Genomic DNA, 12,065 nt, shown 5'->3' with positions numbered 1-12,065 from the left:
CCACCCCTCCGCCACTTCAAACCACTCAGATTGTTTTTCAGAGTCCATAGACTCTCATAATTCACCTCCCCTTCCAATTTCCCACAACTCCCTTCTCCTGTTTAACTCCCAATGTCCTCCATGCTTTTTGTTATGCTCCACAAATAAGTGAAACCATATGATAATTGACTCTCTCTACTTGACTTATTTCACTCAGCATAATCTCTTCGAGTCCCGTCCATGTTACTACAAAAGTTGGGTATTCATCCTTTCTGATGGAGGCATAATACTCCAGAGTGTATATGGACCACATTTTCCTTATCCATTCGTCCACTGAAGGGCATCTTGATTCCTTCCACAGTTTGGCGACCGTGGACATTGCTGCTATAAACATTGGGGTACAGATGGCCCATCTTTTCACGACATCTGTATCTTTGGGTAAATACCCAGGAGTGCAATGGCAGGGTCATAGGGAAGTTCTATTTTTAATTTCTTGAGGAATCTCCACACTGTTATCCAAAGAGGCTGCACCAACTTGCATTCCCACCTACAGTGTAGAGGGTTCCCCTTTCTCCACATCCCCTCCAACACAGGTTGTTTCCTGTCTTGTTAATTTTGGCCATTCTAACGGGTCTAAGGTAATATCTCAATGTGGTTTTAATTTGAATCTCCGTAAGGGGTAGAGATGAGGAACATTTTTTTCATGTGTCTGATAGCCATTTGTATGTCATCATTGGAGAAGTCTCTGTTCATATCTACTACCCATTTTTTTTATATTATTGTCTGTTTTGTGTGTGTTGAGTTTGAGGAGTTCATTATAGATCCTGGATATCAACCTTTTGTCTGTACTATCATTTGCAAATATCTTCTCCCATTCCGTGGGTTGCCTTTGGTTTTTTGACTGTTTCATTTGCTGTGCAGAAGCTTTTGATTTTGAAGTCCCAAGAGTTTATTTTCACTTTTGTTTCCTTTGCCTTTGGAGACATATCTTGAAAGAAGTTGCTGTGGCTGATACCGAAGGGGCTACTGCCTATGTTCTCCTCTAGGATTCTAATGGATTCCTGTCTCACGTTGAGGTCTTTTATCCACTTTGAGTTTATCTTGTGTACGGTGTAAGAGAATGGACGAGTTTCATTCTTCTACATAAATCTGTCCAGTTTTCCCAGCACCATTTATTGAGAGACTGTCTTTTTTCCACTGTATATTTTCTACTCTTTTGTCGAAGATTAATTCACCATAGAGTTGAAGGTCCATATCTGGTCTCTCTATTTTGTTCCACTAGACTATGTGTCTCTTTTTATACTAGTACCGTGCTGTGTTAGCAATCACAGCTTTGAAATCAGGTAACGTGATGCCCACAGTTTTATTTTTGTTTTTCAACATTTCTTAGCGATCCGGGGTCTCTTCTGATTCCATACAAATTTTTGGATTATTTGCTCCAGCTCTTTGAAGAATACTGGTGGAATTTTGATCGGAATGGCATTAAAAGTATAGATTGAGATATCACCTTACACCAGTTAGAATGGCCAAAATTAGCAAGACAGGAAACAACATGTGTTGGAGAGGATGTAGAGAAAGAAATCCTCTTACACTGCTGGTGGGAATGCAAGTTGGTGCAGCCTCTTTGGAGAACAGTGTGGAGATTCCTCAAGAAATTAAAAATAGAACTTCCCTATGACCCTGCCATTGCACTCCTGGGTATTTACCCCAAAGATACGAATGGAGTGAAGGAAGGGCCATCTGTACCCCAATGTTTATAGCAGCAATGCCCTTGGTCGCCAAACTATGGAAAGAACCAAGATGCCCTTCAACGGATGAATGGATAAGGAAGATGTGGCCCATATACACTATGGAGTATTATGCCTCCATCAGAAAGGACAAATACCCAACTTTTGTAAGAACATGGATGGGACTGGAAGTGATTATGCTGAGTGAAATAAGTCAAGCAGAGAGAGTCAATTATCATATGGTTTCACTTATTTGTGGAGCATAACAAAAAGAATGGAGGACATGGGGAGTTAGAGAGAAGGGGATTGGGGTAAATTGGAAGGGGATGTGAATCATGAGAGACTATGGACTCTGAAAAACAATCTGAGGGGTTTGAAGTGGCGGAGGGGGTGGGAGTTCGGATACCAGGTGGTGGGTATTATAGAGGGCACGGATTGCATGGAGCACTGGGTGTGGTGAAAAAATAATAATACTGTTATGCTGAAAATAAATAAATGAAAAATAAATAAATAAATAAAAGGTATAGATTGCTCTAGGCAGTATAGACATTTTAACAATGTTTATCCTTCCGATCCAAGAGCATGGAATGATCTTCCATCTTGTTGTGTCTTCTTCAATTTCCTTCATGAGTCTTCTGTAGTTCCTCAAGTACAAATCCTTTACCTCTTTGGTTAGGTTTATTCCCAGGGATCTTATGGTTCTTGGTCTATAGTAAATGGAATCAATTCTCTAATTTCCCTTTCTGTATTTTCATTGTTAGTGTATAAGAAAACCACTGATTTCTGCACATTGACTTTATATCCTGCCACACTGCAGAATTGCTGTGTGAGTTCTAGGAGTTTGGGGGTGGAGTCTTTTGGGTTCTCCATATAAAGAATCATGTCATCTGCGAAGAGAGAGAGATTGACTACTTCATTGCCAATTTGGATGCCTTTTATTTCTCTTTGTTGTCTGATTGCTATTGCTACGACTTCTAATACTATGTTGAACAAGCGTGGTGAAAGTGGGCATCCTTGTCTTGTTCCTGATCTCAACGGGAAGGCTGCAAGCTTTTTCCCATTGAGGATGATATTTGCTGTGGGTCTTTTATAGATAGATTTGATGAAGTTCAGGAATGTTCCCTCTATCCCTATACTTTGAAGCCTTTTAATCAGGAATGGATGCTGGATTTTGTCAAATGCTTTTTCTCCATCAATTGAGAGGACCATTTGGTTCTTCTCTCTTCTCTTATTAATTTTTTCTATCACACTGATTGATTTGTGAATGTTGAACCATCCTTGTAGCCCAGGGATGAATCCCACCTCATCATGGTGGATAATCTTTTTTTTTTTTTTTTTTTTTTTTTTTTTTTTAATTTTTTTTTATTTTTTTTTATTTATTTTTTTTTTTTTTAGTTTTTTTTTTTTTTTTTTTTTTGCTTTTAATATTTAATTTATTTTTTACTTTTTTTTTATTTCCAGCATAACAGTATTCATTATTTTTGCACCACACCCCGTGCTCCATGCAATCGTGCCCTCTCTAATACCCACCACCTGGTACCCCAACCTCCCACCACCCCGCCACTTCAAACTCCTCAGATTGTTTTTCAGAGTCTGTAGTCTCTCGTGATTCACCTCCGCTTCCAATTTACCCCAAGTCCCTCCTCCTAACACCCCTTGTCCTCCATGATATTTGTTATGCTCCACAAATAAATGAAACCATATGATAATTGACTCTCTCTGCTTGACTTATTTCACTCAGCATAATCTCTTCCAGTCCCGTCCATGTTGCTACAAAAGTTGGGTATTCATCCTTTCTGATGGAGGCATAATACTCCAGAGTGTATATGGACCACATCTTCCTTATCCATTCGTCCGTTTAAGGGCATCTTGGTTCTTTCCATAGTTTGGCGAACGTGCCATTGCTGCTATAAACATTGCGCTACAGATGGCCCTTCTTTTCATGACATCTGTATCCTTGGGGTAAATACCCAGGAGTGCAATTGCAGGGCCATAGGGAAGTTCTATTTTTAGTTTCTTGAGGAATCTCCACACTGTTCTCCAAAGAGGCTGCACCAACTTGCATTCCCACCAAGGTGTAAGAGGGCTCCCCTTTCTCCACAACCCCTCCAACAAATGTTGTTTCCTGTTTTGTTAATTTTGGCCATTCTAACTGGTGTAAAGTGATATCTCAATGTGGTTTTAATTTGAATCACCCTGAGGGCTAATGATGATGAACATTTTTTCATGTGTCTGATAGCCATTTGTATGTCTTGATTGGAGAAGTGTCTGTTCATATCTTCTGCCCATTTTTTGATATGTTTGCCTCTTTCGTGTGTGTTGAGTTTGAGGAGTTCATTATATCCTGGATATCAACCTTTTGTCTGTACTGTCATTTGCAAATATCTTCTCCCATTCTATGGGTTGTCTCTTTGTTTTTTTGACTGTTTCCTTTGCTGTGCAGAAGCTTTTATTTTGATGAAGTCCCAAAAGTTTATTTTCACTTTTGGAGACATATCTTGAAAGAAGTTGCTGTGGCTGATATCGAAGAGATTACTGCCTATGTTCTCCTCTAGGATTCTGATGGATTCCTGTCTCACATTGAGGTCTTTTATGTATTTTGAGTTTATCTTTGTGTACCGTGTAAGAGAATGGTCGAGTTTCATTCTTCTACATATAGCTGTCCTGTTTTCCCATCACCATTTATTGAAGAGACTTTCTTTTTTCCACTGTATATTTTTTCCTGTTTTGTCGAAGATTATTTGACCATAGAGTTGAGGGTCCATATTTGGGCTCTCTACTCTGTTCCTCTGGTCTATGTGTCTGTTTGGATGCCAGTACCATGCTGTCTTGGTGATCACAGCTTTGTAATAAAGCTTGAAATCGGTTAACATGATGCCCCCAGCTTTATTTTTCTTTTTCAACATTTCCATAGCAATTCAGGGTCTCTCTGATTCCATACAATTTTAGGATTATTTGCTCCAGCTATTTGAAGAATACCAGTGGAATTTAGATCGGAATGGCATGAAAAGTATAGATTGCTCTAGGCAGTATAGACATTTTAACAATGTTTATTCTTCTGATCCAAGAGCATGGAATGGTCTTCCATCTTTTTGTGTCTTCTTCAATTTCTTTCATGAGTGTTATGTAGTTCCTCGAGTACAGATCCTTTACCTCTGTGGTTAGGTTTCTTCCCAGGTATCTTATGGTTCTTGGTGCTCTAGTAAATGGAATCGATTCCCTAATTTCCCTTTCTGTATTTTCATTGTTAGTGTATAAGAAAGCCACTGATTTCTGTACATTGACTTTGTATCCTGCCACGTTGCTGAATTGCTGTATGAGTTCTAGTAGTTTGGGGGTGGAGTCTTTTGGGTTTTCCATATAAAGAATCATGTCATCTGCAAAGAGAGAGAGTTTGGCTTCTTCATTACCAATTTGGATACCTTTTATTTCTCTTTGTTGTCTGATTGCTGTTGCTAGCACTTCTAATATTATGTTGAACAAGAGTGGTGAAAGTGGGCATCCTTGTCGTGTTCCTGATCTCAACGGGAAGGTTTAAGCTTTTTCCCATTGAGGATATTTGCTGTGCATCTTTCATAGATAGATTTGATGAGGTTCAGGAATGTTCCCTCTATCCCTATACTTTGAAGCATTTTAATCAGGAACTGCTGCTGGATTTTGTCAAATGCTTTTTCTGCATCAATTGAGAGGACCATTTGGTTATTCTCTCTTCTCATATTAATTTGTTGTATCATATTGATTGATTTGCAAATTTTGAACCATCCTTGTAGCCCAGGGATGAATCCCACCTGATCATGGAGGATAATCTTTTTAATGTGCAGCTGGATCCTGTTTGCTAGGATCTTGTTGAGAATCTTAGCATCCATATTCATCAGTGATATTGGTCTAAAATTCTCCTTTTTGGTAGGTTCTTTGCCTGGTTTGGGGATAATGCTGGCTTTGTAGAAAGAGTCAGGAAGTTTTCCTTCTGCTTCAATTTTTTGAAACAGCTTCAGGAGAATAGGTGTTATTTCTTCTTTGAAGGTTTGGTAGAATTCCCCAGGGAATCCGTTCAGTCCTGGGGTCTTCTTTTTTCAGAGGTTTTTGATCACTGCTTCAATCTCGTTATTAGATATCGGTCTATTCAGGTTGTTGATTACTTCCTCGTTCATGTTTGGTAGTTTATATTTTTCCAGGAATGCATCCATTTCATCTAGGTTGCTAATCTTATTGGCATATAACTGTTGATAATAACTTCTGATGATTGTTTCTACTTCCTTGGTGTTCGTTGTGATCTCTCCCTTTTCATTCATAATTTTATGAATTTGGGCTTTCTCTCTTTTCTTTTGGATTAGTGTGGCCAATGGTTTATTGATCTTATTGATTCTTTCAAAAAACCAACTTCTTGTTTCATTGGTACATTCTACTGTATCTTTGGTTTCTACCTCATTGATCTCAGCTTTAATTTTGATGATTTCCTTTCTTATGTGTGGAGTTGGTTTGATTTGTTGTTGATTCTCCAGTTCTTTTAGGTGTAGAGACAGCTGCTGTGTTCTGGATTTTTCAATTTTTTTTTGAGGGAGGCTAGGATGGCTATGTATTTCCCCCTTAGGACTGCCTTTGCTGTATCCCATAGGTTTTGGACAGAAGTGTCATCATTCTCATTGGTTTCCATGAATTGTTTCAGTTCTTCTTTGATCTCCTGGTTGATCCAAGCATTCTTAAGCAAGGTGGCCTTTAGCTTCCAGGTGTTTGAGTTCCTTCTGAACATTTCCTTGTGATTGAGCTCCAGTTTCAAAGCATTGTGATCTGAGAATATGCAGTCAATAATCTCAGTCTTTTGGCATCGGTTGAGTCCTGATTTGTGACCCAGTATGTGGTCTATTCTTGAGAAGGTTCCATGTGCACTTGAGAAGAATGAGTATTCTGTTGTTTTAGGGTGGAATGTTCTGTCTATATCTATGAGGTCCATCTGGTCCAATGCGTCATTCAATGCTCTTGTTTCTTTATTGATTTTCTGCTTTGATGATCTGTCTATTTCTGAGAGAGGCGTGTTAAGATCCCCTACAATTAGTGTATTCATATCAATATGACTCTTTATCTTGATTAACATTTTTCTTATGTAATTGGCTGCTCCCATATTGGGGGCATAGCTATTTACAATTGTTTAGATCATCTAGGTGGATAGTCCATTTAAGGATTATGTAGTGTCCTTCTGTATTTCTGACTACAGTCTTTAATTTAACATCTAATTTATCTGATATGAGAATCGCTACCCAGCCTTCTTTTGAGGCCCATTGGCATGAAAAATGCTTCTCCACCCCTTCACTTTCAGTATGGGTGTATCTTTAGGTTCAAAATGGGTCTCTTGTAGACAACATATTGATGGGTCTTGTCTTTTTATCAAATTTGCAACCCTGTGCTGTTTTATGGGCACATTTAGGCCATTCCTATTGAGAGTGATTATTGATAGATACGTTTTTATTGACATCGTGTTACCTTTGAAGTCTTTCTTTCTGTAGATTGTCTCTATATTTCTGTTCAATGCTATTCTTAGGCTTTTCCTCTTTTATAGAACAACCCCTTAATATTTCCTGCAGTGTTGGCTTGGTGGTTGCATAGTCTTTTAATCCTTGCCTGTCTTGAAAATGCTTTATCTCTCCATCCATTTTGAATGTCAGTCTTCCTGGATAAAGTATTCTTGGCTGCATGTTCTTCTCATTTAGTGCCCTGAATATATCTTGCCAGCCGGCTTGCCAGGTCTCTGTGGACAGGTCTGATGTTATTCTGATGGGCTTTCCTCTGTACATAAGGAGCCTCTTTGCCCTAGCGGCTTTCAAGAGATTATACCTACAATTATAATTCCTCAATTTGACTATCAGATGTCGTGATGTTTTTTTGGAATGTATAATCTTGGGTGGGTACCGTTCAGCCTCTAGTACATGAACACTGGTTCCATTCACGAGATTGGGAAATTTTTCATAAAGGACTTGTTCCACTCTGTCTTCTAGACTTCTTTCTTTCTCCTCCCCTTCAGGGATTCCAATAATTCTGACGTTGGAACGTTTCATGGCATCATTTATTTCCCTGATTCTGTTTTCGTGGCTTCTACACTGTTTGTTCCAGGCTTCCTCCTGATCTTTTCTCTCTATCTCTTTGTCCTCCAGATCACTAATTCTATCTTCTGTCTCAGTTACCCTAGCTTTGAGAGAGTTTAGATTAGATTGGAACTCATTGAGAGCATTGTGAACCTCCTCCCTGGTAGCTTGAAGCTCAGCCCTAACATTGTGAACATCCTGTCTGGTCGCTTTCAGCTCAGCCCTAATCAATTCTGTTTGGTCATCCATGGCTTTCTCCAACCTAGCTATTGCCTGGATAATTGTTAGTCTGAATTCTCTTTCCGCCGTATTGTCTATATTAATAGCCATTAGCTCTGTTTCAGAAGGTCCATCTCCTGCATTTTTCTTCTGTTGAGCATTCCTCCTCCTAGTCATTTTGGTGGGAGATGACTGAACAGATGTAGCTGGATGTATTAACCGTGGTGCAGTCAATGTGCACCCTGGAACACTTCTGAGCAATCAGGATTCCCCACCCAAACGAGAGACAAAAGAAAAGAAAAAGAAAAAGGAATAAAAAGAGAGAGAGAGACAGGAAAGAAAGGGAAGATGAAAGAGAAGGTTCAGCCCAGATGGGCCCCAAGGTAAGATGTATGAAGTAGACAAACAAAAACAGACAAACAAAAAGACTGATAAAATTATATGACAAGAGAAAAAATATATATGCAAATAAAAGAAGAACCTCGTCAAAAAGAACCCCAAGTGTAAGATTTATATACTATCAGGACAAACACAAAAACACAGAAACACTTGTGCAAGAAAAAGATGGGAGAGTGGTTTTAAATTCTCAGTGTGTTTTAGGAAGGTTGTTTTGATTCTTCCTGGTAGTATCTTGATACCTTTGTTAAAGGACTCACCTTTCCTAAGACAAAGGGGGATTAAAAATTGCTTTACCTAGAGGGCTAGTATTGATTGGGGCAAGGGGATTACTTTGAAGTTTTACTCTATATGAATATTAGAAGATAAAAGTAAAAAGGAATAAACTAGACTAAACTAAAATTTTAAAAAAAGAAGGAATTTAAAAAATAGAAATGCAAAAGAAAAACCGGTGTATGTATCAAAAAGTTCAGGTTAGAAGGTTACTATGGAATTTGATGTACTGGACAGCTCGCTGTGATGGTTATTAGGTTAAAAAAAATACCTATATATATATAAAAAATGAACCAGAATAGTGGGAATTAATGAAAAATAAAAGTTTTCCTATGAAGTAGTGGTTGTTCTCTCGTAGTCCTTTTTTTCCCCTCTTTTTGTTTTTTTCTTTCTTGGTTTCTTTTCTGGGGGAGGGGCCTGCCACATGGGTTGTCAGTCAATGATGTTCCCTGACTTAAGTCCTCCTGCCCCTCTCAAGGGAGTGGGCTCTGAAAAAACTGTTGTTGTTGTTGTTGTTTTTCAGGCTTTTGTTCTCTGGCGGTTTTTATGTTTGTTCACTTTTTTTTTTCCTCTCACTTTGAAAGCTTTTGATGGTTTTTGTAGTTTTAGAGGAAAACAAACCGCACCCTCATCTCCCTCTCAGAGAAAAGCCTCAGTCTGGCTGCAGAGCCTAAATAAGTTCCCCCTTGGCTGCTGGCAGAGCAGGTTCCAAGTCGCAGTCCTTGTGGATGTAGGATCTTTTGCTTGTACCCAAAGCCAAGGCAGTGGCAGCTGTCTGGGCAGATCCAGACTGCCAGAGAGGTTCCAAGCAGCAATCATGCACTGAGATTTTTCCGTGGCCTGGGCTGGGAGTGCCTGGTTTTCTGGGTCTAAGAGTGCCTGGCCTGCATGCACCAATTTCAGGGGAGGCTGAGGTTCACGCGTGGGTCTCAGGCTCTGAGAATGGGGTGTAGGTCCAAGGGAGCACCAGGCTGGGCCTTCACACACCTCTCTGGGGGCAGAGTTTGGTGCAGGCTCTGAAACAATGGCACGTATCAAAGGGCACTGGTTGGGCCTTTATACCTCTCTCAGAGGAGTATCTCAGGCTCTATAGCAGGGCTCCCACATTCTGCCACCTGGCATGGCTCCCATCCCCTCACAGGAAACGGACCCCACGCATTCTTGGTGCCCTGGCGGCTTAGGGACCAAGAGCTGGTTTCTCCACCGCACTCTCTCTGCCTCAGTGCCAGGGGAGGCTGTCCTGGGACTGGGGACTTAAGCCCCTGTCCCTAGCTGTCCTGATACCCACAATTTCCCCCCCCCCCCCGCGATCCTTTGCTCTTTTGGAGTGCTTTCAACCAGTCTCCAAGTTAATGCTGCTCGTATTGGGGTATTACTTTCCAACTGGTCCCCTCTGGTGGCTCCCTCCCCGTTTTGTTTATCTTTAGATATCAGTCTGCCATTCCCACTCAGCTTTACCTGCCCACTGGCGTCTTTTCCCCCTTTAGAGATCCAGATGTGTATAATTCTGATCTCAGGCTGATTTCATGGGTGATTGGAGTTCTTTGGTAGGTAATCAGCTCACTTTGGGGTACAAGTTGAAAAGGCACCTCCTCCTACTTCCCCACCATCTTGTCCCCCCTACCAACTATGTAGTCTTTTTGTTTTGTTGATTTTCTTTTGTTGTGGAGAAGCTTTTCACTTTGATGTAGGCTTTTGCAATATTGATGGATTAAGAGGATATAATATTAAGTGAAATCAGTCAGCCAGAGAAAGACAAATACCTAATGATTTCACTCATGTGGAATTTAAGAAAAAAATACACAAACAAACAAAAAATAAAGGAGATTAAAAAAAAAAAAAAAACAGTTTCTTCACTATGAGGAAGGAGATGGTGTTTACCAGAGGGGAGGAGGGAGAATGGGTGAAATAGGTCATGGGAATTAAGAGTACACTTATTTTGCTGAGCACTGAGTAATGTATAGATTTGCTGAATCTATGTTATGCAATTGAAATTAATATAACACTGTATGTTAATTATACTGGCATTAAAGAAATAAAAAAATTAAAAACTATAAGGGTGCAGCTTTCTAAACCATGCATTTTATTATGATCCAAAATACTTTTTTGTATTGCACCTCTATTTATTGAAATATAGATGTCTGGTACCAGCAATTGAGTGGGTTTATTCATTGAGGTGAAGAATTTCTTAGTGTGTCCTATGTTTTATAATTTAGAATTATAATCCTGTTTCTATTTGAAAACGTCCAGTGCTAACTGTTAGTATGACTCTTTTATTGGTACATGAAATAACTTCCTTTTCCTAATATTTATCATAAATTCTAAGGGATAGCAAATTAAAAATATGAATGAGAATCAGCTACCTGTGGTCTAGATCCTACCCATAGCCATGCACCATTATATTTGTTCTACTGAATTAATCTTTGGAGTAAAATTACACACAATAACCTGCATATGTAAAGGACATGCTTTGGTGAATTAAAGAGCTACACGAACATGGAAAACATGTAGTGCAAGTTTTTATTTGTGTGTAATTTTAGAGTATACATAAAATTTTATTGCTTTTTTTAGGTGATTATTAAAATTTAACCATCCTGAGCACCATTTTCTCTATTTCTGAAGCTATGTGGGATTCTGACCATAACTTCATATGGACATCGTGGGGAATGAATAAAATATATGGAACTTCCTATTTTATCTCAATTAAACATTTGAGGGCACCTGGTTGTGTCTTAGATATGTGTGTGTTTGCACACATTTTCTTTCAAATAAGCTCACTCATATTTGTGCACACAGATGCATTTACAATCTCATCTTTTTTATTGAAAGGGAACTTGAGAGCTTAATGCGTGTGAAATGAAAGATGCAGAAATACAAAGATGTAAATTATAATGAATGACCTTAATTATAGTGATAAGTTCCTTTCCTATGTCACTGCCTCAAAGGCCTCAGAGTCAGACCACACTCACATTTATGCTGCAAGAAATTCACTATACCAGCTGATGGGGCAGAATGTCTCCAAATTGATTTACTTTTTTTCTAATTAATGTGGCTTCTTTAAATGTAAATTGCCCTCATCCAAGGAAAGCTACAAATGAATTGGAAATATTAAATTTAATATCCTCAAATAATTTGACTATGTCCATATGAGGTTCTTCCTGCTGCTGGAAAATATCCCCAGACTAGTTGCTTAAAACAAACCCATATGTGCTCTTACAGTTATGGAGGCAGAAGCTTGGAAGGAGTCTCATTGGGCTAATAGCAAGATGTCTGCAGGGTTGAGCTCCTTCCAGAGGCTCAAGGGATAATCTGTGTCCTTTCCAATTCCAGTCTTCTTGCTGGCTGCCTGCATTCCTGGGCTACTGGCTCTTCCTCCACCTTCAGACCCAACAGG

This window comes from Mustela erminea, chromosome 1 (assembly GCF_009829155.1).
Source record: "Mustela erminea isolate mMusErm1 chromosome 1, mMusErm1.Pri, whole genome shotgun sequence".
Classification (NCBI taxonomy): domain Eukaryota; kingdom Metazoa; phylum Chordata; class Mammalia; order Carnivora; family Mustelidae; genus Mustela; species Mustela erminea.
Note: the sequence above shows the minus strand (reverse complement) of the source record.